The sequence below is a fragment of the Acomys minous genome, assembly GCF_964271855.1.
Source record: "Acomys minous genome assembly, chromosome: 3".
Classification (NCBI taxonomy): domain Eukaryota; kingdom Metazoa; phylum Chordata; class Mammalia; order Rodentia; family Muridae; genus Acomys; species Acomys minous.
Window position 1 is genome coordinate 76540235 of NC_140485.1, and position 9277 is coordinate 76549511.

At 45.2% G+C, this 9277-nt stretch overlaps 1 protein-coding gene across 4 annotated transcripts in view; it reads right to left on the reverse strand.

Moving 5' to 3' along the window:
- The window catches only part of RALGAPB (Ral GTPase activating protein non-catalytic subunit beta), a 79110-nt gene extending 73160 nt beyond the window's left edge, over positions 1-5950 (reverse strand). The window contains exon 1 of one of the 4 annotated variants that reach the window (XM_084774885.1): positions 5634-5950. The gene's annotated coding sequence lies outside the window, so the exon portion shown is untranslated. The remainder of the gene's footprint in view (positions 1-5633) is intronic. The other 3 variants (XM_084774884.1, XM_084774887.1, XM_084774886.1) reach the window with 3 other exon arrangements.
- Positions 5951-9277: the final 3327 nt, after the last annotated feature.

Here is a 9277-nt window from a genome sequence, read left to right on the forward strand (position 1 = left end):
TGCAGACCTCTAGTTTCCTTCTAAACTCCACATGGACCCTTTTCCAAGTATTTTCTCTAAAGGTTGTCATAAGCATCCCACACGTAAGCTCAGTCTAAATGACAATAACCAAAACAACCAAGCCAGGTGTGGTGGCACACACCTTTAATCCCAGTACTTGGGAGGCAGAGGCAGGCAGATGTGAGTTCGAGGCCAGCCTGGTCTACAAAGCAAGTCCAGGGCAGCCAAGGCTATACAGAGAAACCCTGTCTCCCTGTCTCCCTGTCTCGAAAAAACAAGAAAACAAAAAACAACAACAAAAACCAATCAATATAGTGGTGACCCACAAAGACCACAACCTAATATTAGTCACATCGACTGACTCAAATAGTCATCACATCTACTCTATAAAGCAAACACACTGAGTGCCACAATAATAATCACACTATTCCCACGGAGTTTCAAGTCAAAGTATAGGGAACAATTGTTTGCAATCCTTCTGAAGTAAATCTAAACATCAGTTATGTCACTAAATATTATTAAACACCAATATGTATCAAGTTATCCTAGGATTTAGATACGAAGATTAAACAGAACACAGTGGCTGCCCAAGATAGTTTTATAATGATTAAGACAGGAAGCAAAGAAACATCATCATATAATAGCATTTAATATGATCAATGATGTGATCAGCTACAAGGCAGCTGATTAAAACTACCAGAGATCTTGAGTTGATAATAATGTCATTCACCAATTTCCAAGACCCTCACATGTTGCTTCACTTTACTCCAACAACCACCCTAGATGTTTAAGTCTCACTAGCTATTAGGAAAGGAGACAAATGAGACCATGACTTGCTCAGGGTCACATCAAGTAACTGCAATGTTGGGACAAGAAACTCAAGGTCCAAAACTTCTGACTTTGTCCCTCACCATATGACCTTGGACAAGCCATTCTACATTTGTTTTTCACAACCTCCCTGTGTGATAGGCACCTTCAGTGCCTATCTAAATGACTTGGGAGAAGGATCAAATAGAGCAGCCTAAGTCAACATACTTCAGGACATAGAAAGAAAGGTACACAGTTAAGTTATGAGAAACAAGTACAGGATAGCAGTGTTGCTGGACCTTAAAGCACAAGTGCACAATTCATCCAGATTTCTTAATTCTGTTGTGGTCTTAATGACTCCACAAGGTAAACATCCACCAAGCTGGCACTTAGAAAGAAAGAAAGAAAGAAAGAAAGAAAGAAAGAAAGAAAGAAAGAAAGAAAGAAAGAAAGGACGGACTCACTTATGTACCAAATTGTAGTTGCTAAAGATCCTATCAAGCACCTAAATTCCAGGAGAGAGACAAGTTTTGCCTTCATTTCCTCCCAGAGATGAAAACAGATGGCTTTGCTAGTCTATGAAAGAAAATGTAAATACGCACCTAGCCCCTAGCCAGCACCATCACAACTATCATCTGTCCGGGACTAATAGTCCCAGTATCTTGTCTACTGGCATAGCTAACTATAAACTTAGAACTCAGTTCCTATATTGCATTTAAAATGTTTAGTAGGCACACAGAACTAGTAAAGAGTGTATTGGACTGACCAGGTGATAGAAAAGTCTATTTCACTGGGATGCTTAAGATATACTTTTATTTTTATTGCAATTCTAACTACAGAACTTCTTAAGGACAAAAGCTGTTTTATATTCAATATCTCCAATTTCTATTTTTAAAATGCATGTCACATACAAAACATTCACTATAGTTCTAATCTTAAATACAGCAGATTACACTATCCACTTCCCCATCCTCAATTCTCTCTCAACAAAAAGAACATCTGACATGAAGGATAGCAGGGACGGACACAGAGTCTAGAGGGAGAAGGCCCATTTTTCCAGAGTGTGCTAGAAGCTCACTGTGTAGCTTTAAGCACAACAATTCATCTACGAAAAGTTACAATTGAACTATGTAGACACTAATTTTGAAACATGTTGGGAGAGGAAGGTGAGACAGGTTCTTACTATACGACTCTGGGTGGCCTCAATCCTCCTAGCTTACCTGAGATTATAGGTGTGAGCAGAACATTGAACTTAAAACTTTCTCTGTGTTAACCTTGGCTGTCTTAGACTTGCTTTGTAGACCAGGCTGGCCTTGAACTCACAGCGATCCACCTGCCTCTGCCTCCGAGGTGCTGGGATTAAAGGCGTGTGCCACCACCCCCAGCTTAAAACTTTATCTTATACCACAAGAAATCATTTATTCTGTCTAAAAGATCTTTATACATGTCAAGAACAGTATTGATAGGTACCTTAAATTAGTCAGAATTCTTGCCAAAGTCATATGTTACTGCAATTAGAGCTACTTTTGGTCACTAACTGAGCATATGAACATTTCCACCCATATACTGGAAGTGACCTAAAGACCTAAACCTCAAGCTTAAAAAAACTGAGCTCCTTCCATGTGCCAAGAGCAGAACTAGATACTCTGTCCATATCTGATCACAGAAACAAGGGCAAGCTTCTTGATCAGCTGAATTTAACACCTTTGTACCATCACCTTCTCTACTAGCCTTAGTCTAAAAACAAAGCAAACAGTATATGTAGGACAAGGAAGACTTTCTTTCTAACAATTTACACAGTAAAAAATTATTTTGTGAAATATGTATTTTTATTCAATCTACATGCTCCACATTTAACTGGGAAGAACAATCTCACCTAGGCATGCTGGTACAGGCCTGCAATCCTAGTTACTCAGGAAGCTGAGCCAGGAGGATCTTAAGTTCACTTGGCCTGCGTGGGCTACAGACTAAGTTCAAGGTCAACCCAGTTAGCTTGATATGCCTTGTTTCAAAATAAAAATATAGCCAGGTATAGTGGGATATGCCTTTAATCCCTCAGGAGACAGAGGCAGAGAAACCTCTGTAAGTTCAAGGACACCCTGGTCGACATAGCCATTTCTAGGTTAGCCAGGGCTACATACAGAACTAGAGACACAGTGGTAGAGCACTTGTGTAGAAGGTCCTGTATGCAACCCCCAGTACCAATATAAAAAGACAAGGGTGGGTTTTCATTGTCAACAAACCTCTTCATAATGGCCACCTTATAATATTTAACCTCTCTACTTTTGTTATAAATTTCATATGGCTTTAAAAGTAACCAAGAACAAAGGACTGGACAGTTGACTCAGTGCTTAAGAGCACTTATGAGCTGCTCTTGCAGAGCACCCAGGTTCAATTCCCAGCAACCACATGGAAGCTCACAACCCTCTGTAACTTCAGTTCCAAAGGATCTGACGTCCTCTTCTGGCCTCTGCAAGCACCAAGTATTCAAGAGGTATACATACATGCATACAGTCAAAATGCCCATACAATGAAAATAAATTTTAAAAGGGGGAGGAGGACCAAAACTAGATCTAATCTGAATTATTACCTTGACTTCCTTTAAAATTGGTACACATGTGCAGCAATGGCAGTTCAGACATTATGTAATTAACTACACCAAGTTTGTCAGTTGCTCTGATACCAAAGTTTTACTGTCTCTCATTGAATAGGCTGAACTATGATTGAGAGCTGTCCCATCTGCTTGTGATTATACAGACTCACAAGGCAAGAGGATTTAGACAACACTTGTTTTAGACAATGAGGAAGGATCACATGCAAAACCCTAATGGCAATAAAAAGTTTCCCACTGTAGAATCACTGTCTGAGATGAAGTTAACGTTAAAACTCACCAATGTTTTTGTTTTGCTTTGCTTTTGTGTGTGGTTGATTGGATGGGCTTTTTTCAGGCAGTTCTCTATATGTAGCCCTGGCTGTTCTAGAACTCATTGTGCAGAACAGGGTGGCCTGGAACTCACAGAGATCCACCTGCTTCTGCCCCTTGAGAGCTGTGATTAAAAGTGCGTGCCACCTCACCCAACTAAACCAACCAATGTTACTGGAACACAGTTGTACATGGTGCTTTGCCATGGATAAAAATTCAACATTTTATTCATCTACTGAATAAATGAATAGGCCTAACTAGAGTATTCTTAAGGAAAAAAAGGGGGGAGAGGTGGGAGAGAAACTCCCATACACTAAGAACATCAAATATCTTTTACAAAAATAGAAAAACATGCCTCTGCAGCATGAGGTCTATCTATGACGTAAAGGAACTGAAATCTTATATTCAAAAAAGGTTTGTCAGCCACTTTTGTCAAAGTACTCCAAGAAATAGAGACCAAGAAAACATAATCCCTGCCAGCAAGCCCAACAAAACCTCAAAGAGGAGCTAGAAGTACAACACAGGCAAATATGTCGTCAACTACAAAGGCTGAGAGGCACAAAATGAAGGTGGGCAGGGATTGAGGAAAGGCAACGGATCCTGAAGGGAATGTTGAGAGCTAGGCGACAGAAACGATTATGTGTACGAAAGAGAGAAGTGTATGTGTTCGGGTCGGGTGCTGAGAAAACAGGGAGGGCTGTGTTGGAGAAACACAAAGGCTAGAAAAACTATAACCACCAGTACTGTATATTAGAGAAAATTGCAAACCAATAGCTTATGCAGGAGATGTGTAAATTTTTTTAAAGTTCAGCTGACTAAGAATTCGTAATGATTTCTCACTCTCAAGGAGGCCTACCTACCAAAGGGTGGTAGTCAGTGGACCTAAGGAAAAGCTCTCTCGTGGCGAACAGCTACCACCCTAGCACTCAGGAGGCTGAGGCAGAAAAATGGAGAGTTCCAGCAATAGAACAGGACACGCTGGGGGGGGGGGGGGAGTGACAATATGAATCTCTGCCAATGGAATCCGCACTTTTAACAGGCATCCTCCAGCACACCGAAGCTGGAGAGATGCTCGAGGGCCTCTGAGAGAGCCGATTACATACTTTTACAGCTGCCAAACCTTCCTGCACCCCACAATCACTAGGGGATATCTCCAGAAACATACCGGTATCTTGTCTTACCCCACCATCACCACCACCCCTCTAGGAGGCTTGGTGGTTTAACTACTTTGGCGTGCTGTAGCACCACCAATCTTTTTCCAGGCGCCCCAAGTGATTTTTTACCGTGCATCAAAGTTGAAGATCCAGTGACCTAATTGTCAAGAACCCGGACTGGAGTGCTCGAGTTCAAATTACCCAGCCATATGACCTTGGGCACCGCAAGCGCCCGATCGCCCTGGGGCCTCGGTTTGTCCGGTCCGTAGAATGGGGTTACAGTCCTGCCACGCAGGGTGAAGTTCCCCCCCCCCCATCTGGCCTGGGCCCGGGGGACAGCAAGCTCTTCCTAAGGGTGGCTGTTTACTCTCCCCCTAAAGCGTCACCGTGCCCCGGACAGCATCCTCACCGGACGACAGCGACTCCACCAGCCCCCGCTGTGGACCGCATTCTCCCGGAGTTGCAGCGGCCACTCCAGACCCGCGCCCGTCCCCAGGCTACCAGGGACGCGCTCGGCCAGCAGCCGGAGCCGCCTGGGTCCGCGCTCACACCCGGCAGAAGCCGCGGGCCAGGGCTGCGCTCCCGAGCCCGGTGAGCCTACTTCAGAACCCAGGAATGCGCGTGCCAAGGCCCCCGGACCCCGGAGCACTCGAAGGTGAGAGAGGCTCCGCCTCGGTGGCCGCCAAGAGAAAAATAATAATAATAACAGTGAGAGAGGGGAGGGTCCGGCCGCGCCGGCCGCCGCGTACCTGAGGCGACGGGCGGGGCCCGCATCGCTGGGCGGGCGCACCGCGGGCCGCACTCGGCCTGCCGCCTCACGCGACCCGCGCCATTGGGCCCGCGTTGCCACTGTCCAGGCCGGCCCTCCACCGGCGGTCAGTCCGTCCACCCGTCGGTGACTCTCACAGGGCGCCCAGGGGACGACGAAGACCGGTCGCTTGGCCGGCCGGCTGGGCTCCGTTCAAGCAACTTCCGACTGCCAGGGGCGGTGGCGTCAAATAATTCCCCAGCCGAAGGGACCACTGCGCCTGCGCAGCGCGGCTGCCTCGAGACTTCTGAGGGAACCGAATGGGCAGCGTCAAATAAATCTCGAGGCCAGGAGCCGGAAGCTGCGCGTGCGCAGCCGTCCCAGAGGCCAGCGCGAAGCGCGCTTACCCACACCGCCCCCTTTCGGGCTCCAGTCGGGAGGGAGGAGTAAAGTGACGGAGCAGTTACCTCGTCGCGATGCGGCCTCGGAAGGCAGTCTGGCTTCTACTAGTTCTCAGTGCGGAAGGGTGAAGGGCTTCTCTGAAAAGTTGGCTGCCATTCAGGCTCAAGGAATGAATGTCTCACATCCCAGCATTGTAGCGCTTCCTTCGCCCAGCCCCCTTATTACATGGGTGCAGCATTATTATGAACAATACTCTCGACAGGCCTGGTGTTCATTAAATGGATGAATCAGACATAAGATTCAGAACTTGTCATCAACGAGTGGAATCCGATCTAGGAGATAAGATATTAATAGCTAGAGATACGAGTTTGAGCACCTGCCATGAACCGGACGTTTTGAAAACAGTACCACTTTCAAAATTTTGGTTTCAACTTCCACGAAGAAAGTAACAGCATGTGAGAGGTACTTTCCCACTTGTGGGGCTGAGAAGGAGGAGGAAAGGTGAAGTCATCCTGTAGGGCCTGGCCTTACAACTGACCTTGGAATTCAGAGGTGAAGGGATCAGGACACCAGGTTATGCAAAGGACACATGTTTGTGCAGAAAGAGCAGAGAAAACGGTGACTCTCAACCTCAGAAGAGACCATGGACCACAGTAGAAGTGAAAAAGAAACTGTTACGACGTAGTGGCTCGTGCCTGTAATCCCAGCGCTTGGGAGAGATAGGCAGGCTGATCTCTGTGAGTTCGAGGCCAGCCTGGTCTACAAGTTGAGTCCAGGACAGCCAAGGCTACGCAGAGAAACTCTGTCTCGAAAAGAAAAAAGAAAAAGAATTTCTTCAAGACCACAGACCCACCTAATCCCTGGAAAGTAGTTTTAAGGAAGGAAGGGGGAAGAGGTGGGTAAGAATGTGCCAGGACAGTGTGTGGATGAAGCAATGTAGTTCAATTAAACATAGTTTTGATAAGTGCTTTAGGAAACTCAGTCGTTATTCCAAGCCCCTCTCCTTTCCTTTTCTACAGAGGCTAAAAAGCAAAGACCACTTCCCCCCTCCCCTTGACAAGAGGGTAGCAGTGAAACAAAGTTCTAGCCTATAAAGCATAACCAAAGTTCCAGGGGAGACTAGGGCACGAAGGAAGTCCTGGGAAGCCTTCCATCCTTCTCCTTTCCCCTACTTCATGATTGGAACCGAGATGTGATACAATGGCAGTAGCTGGGGCAGCCATTCTGAGACCTTGAGGAAGACCATATTAAGAAGTATAAAACAAGACTAAAGAAGCCCACTTCTTTAGGATACACTAAGGTCGCTACATAACCCCTATAACTACATACATTCCTACCTCAAGGATGGGGTGGTAACCTTATTTATGGCTCAGTTTGTTGAGTTTGTTAGGTTATTTGTGACCATATTCCTAACACTGGGAATATTGAACATCTGTGGTATATGGCAGATATGAACGATAGGTTTGAAAAGCCACAGGTGACAGGAGTTGGAAAAGTGACAGACGCAGAGGAACCTTTTTAAAGCACATAGGACTGCAGATGTAGCTTAGTTGGTAGAGTGCTTGCCTGGTGTGCATGAGGTCCTGGGTTTGATGCCCGGCATTGCACAACCATGCATGGCGGCATATTCATCCTTGAACTTGTTACACAGAGTGCTTTAGGCTGGCTAGGGGTGCATGAGACTGTGTCTCAAAAGGAAAAACAAACTTGGGAAAGTGAAATGCCTCTAGCCCCTCCACCTTGAGACTTTAAGTCAGGGCCAACCTACTTCTTTTAAGGGGGGATCTATGGGAGTGAGGTGGAGGTAGATGTTTTCTTTCTTTCTTTCTTTCTTTCTTTTTTTTTTTTTTTTAGGCAGGGTTTCTGTTTGTAGCCCTGGCTGTCCTGGACTTGATTTGCAGACCAGGCTTGCTTTGAACACACAGACATCTGCCTGCCTCTGCCGCCCTGATTGCTGGGATTACAGGTGTGTGCTACCATGCCTGGCTTATGTTTCCATTGCTTTAAGTGGGGGAAAGATGTGTTCAGTTCTGACTTGAGGCATCAAGACTTTCATATTGTTTTTATTTTACAAAAAAATGTAAAAGAGACTAGAAAACAAATTTTTAAAACTCATAACTACCCAACTACAAATCAGCTAGTTGGTTTTTCTGGTCATTTTCACGTATTTTGTAACTGCCCTTACCATGGTAAATACAAATTAGAATTGGTATTCTTTTCTACTCTAGGTGTTTGTTGTTTGTTTGTTTGTTTGGTATCAAGACAAGGTTTCTTTGTGTAGACTTGGCTGTCCCTGACTCACTTTGTAGATCAGGCTGGCCTCGAACTCACAGTGATCCGCCTGCCTCTGCTTCCTGAGTGCTGGGATTTAGAGGCATGCACCACCACCCGGCTTCTTTTCTACTCTATAACATATAGGTTAGACCATGTTTTAATATTTTTTTATTGACACCTAGTAATTATGAGGTCTACTGTGACATTTCAACACAAGTAAACAATAAATAATAAACAGAGTGCCTTAATATAATGTCTTGTTGCTATGGTAAAATACTGGCAAGGAGCTTAGAGGAGTTAGGGTTCCTTTTACCTAATAAGTGCAAGTTACAGTCCATCCTTTGTGGGGAAGCTGAGGCAGCAGGAACTTTAAGCAAGCAGTCACATCAACAGTTAAGAGCAAACAGAGAATGATGACAGCCATGTTTATGCTCAGCTTGAATTCACTCCTACACAGTCTAGGACCCAAGCCAAGAGAATGGTCCCCGGCCTACAGTGGCCTGGGTCCTTCCTATACCACACCCCATAGGCCAATCTGATGTAAACAATCTGTCATTGAGACTTCTCTGGTGACTCTAGATTGTAGCAATTTGACAAAACTGACCATCACATGGGGGTAATTAGCATATCTATTTCATCAGCCATTCAGTATTTTGTGAGCGTCGGAAGGGCTCAGTTTCTCTTTAAAGGGTATTTTGAAATAGCTCATTAATTGTTGTCAGCCATGGTTATCCCACTATGCAGGGTAGAACAGAAAGAAGTTACCCCTCCTATCCAACTGCATCTCAGTACCATTAGTTGCCCCCTCTCCATCTGCCTCTCCCATGCCTCCCTCTGCTTTGAGGTTAACTTTCTAGCTGCCACATGTAGCTATGTAAGTATGTGTTGTGTTCATCTTTCCATGCCCTTTTTTTTTTTTTTTTTGCAGGGGAGGAGTTGAGACAGGGTTTTTCTGGGTAGCCCTGGCTG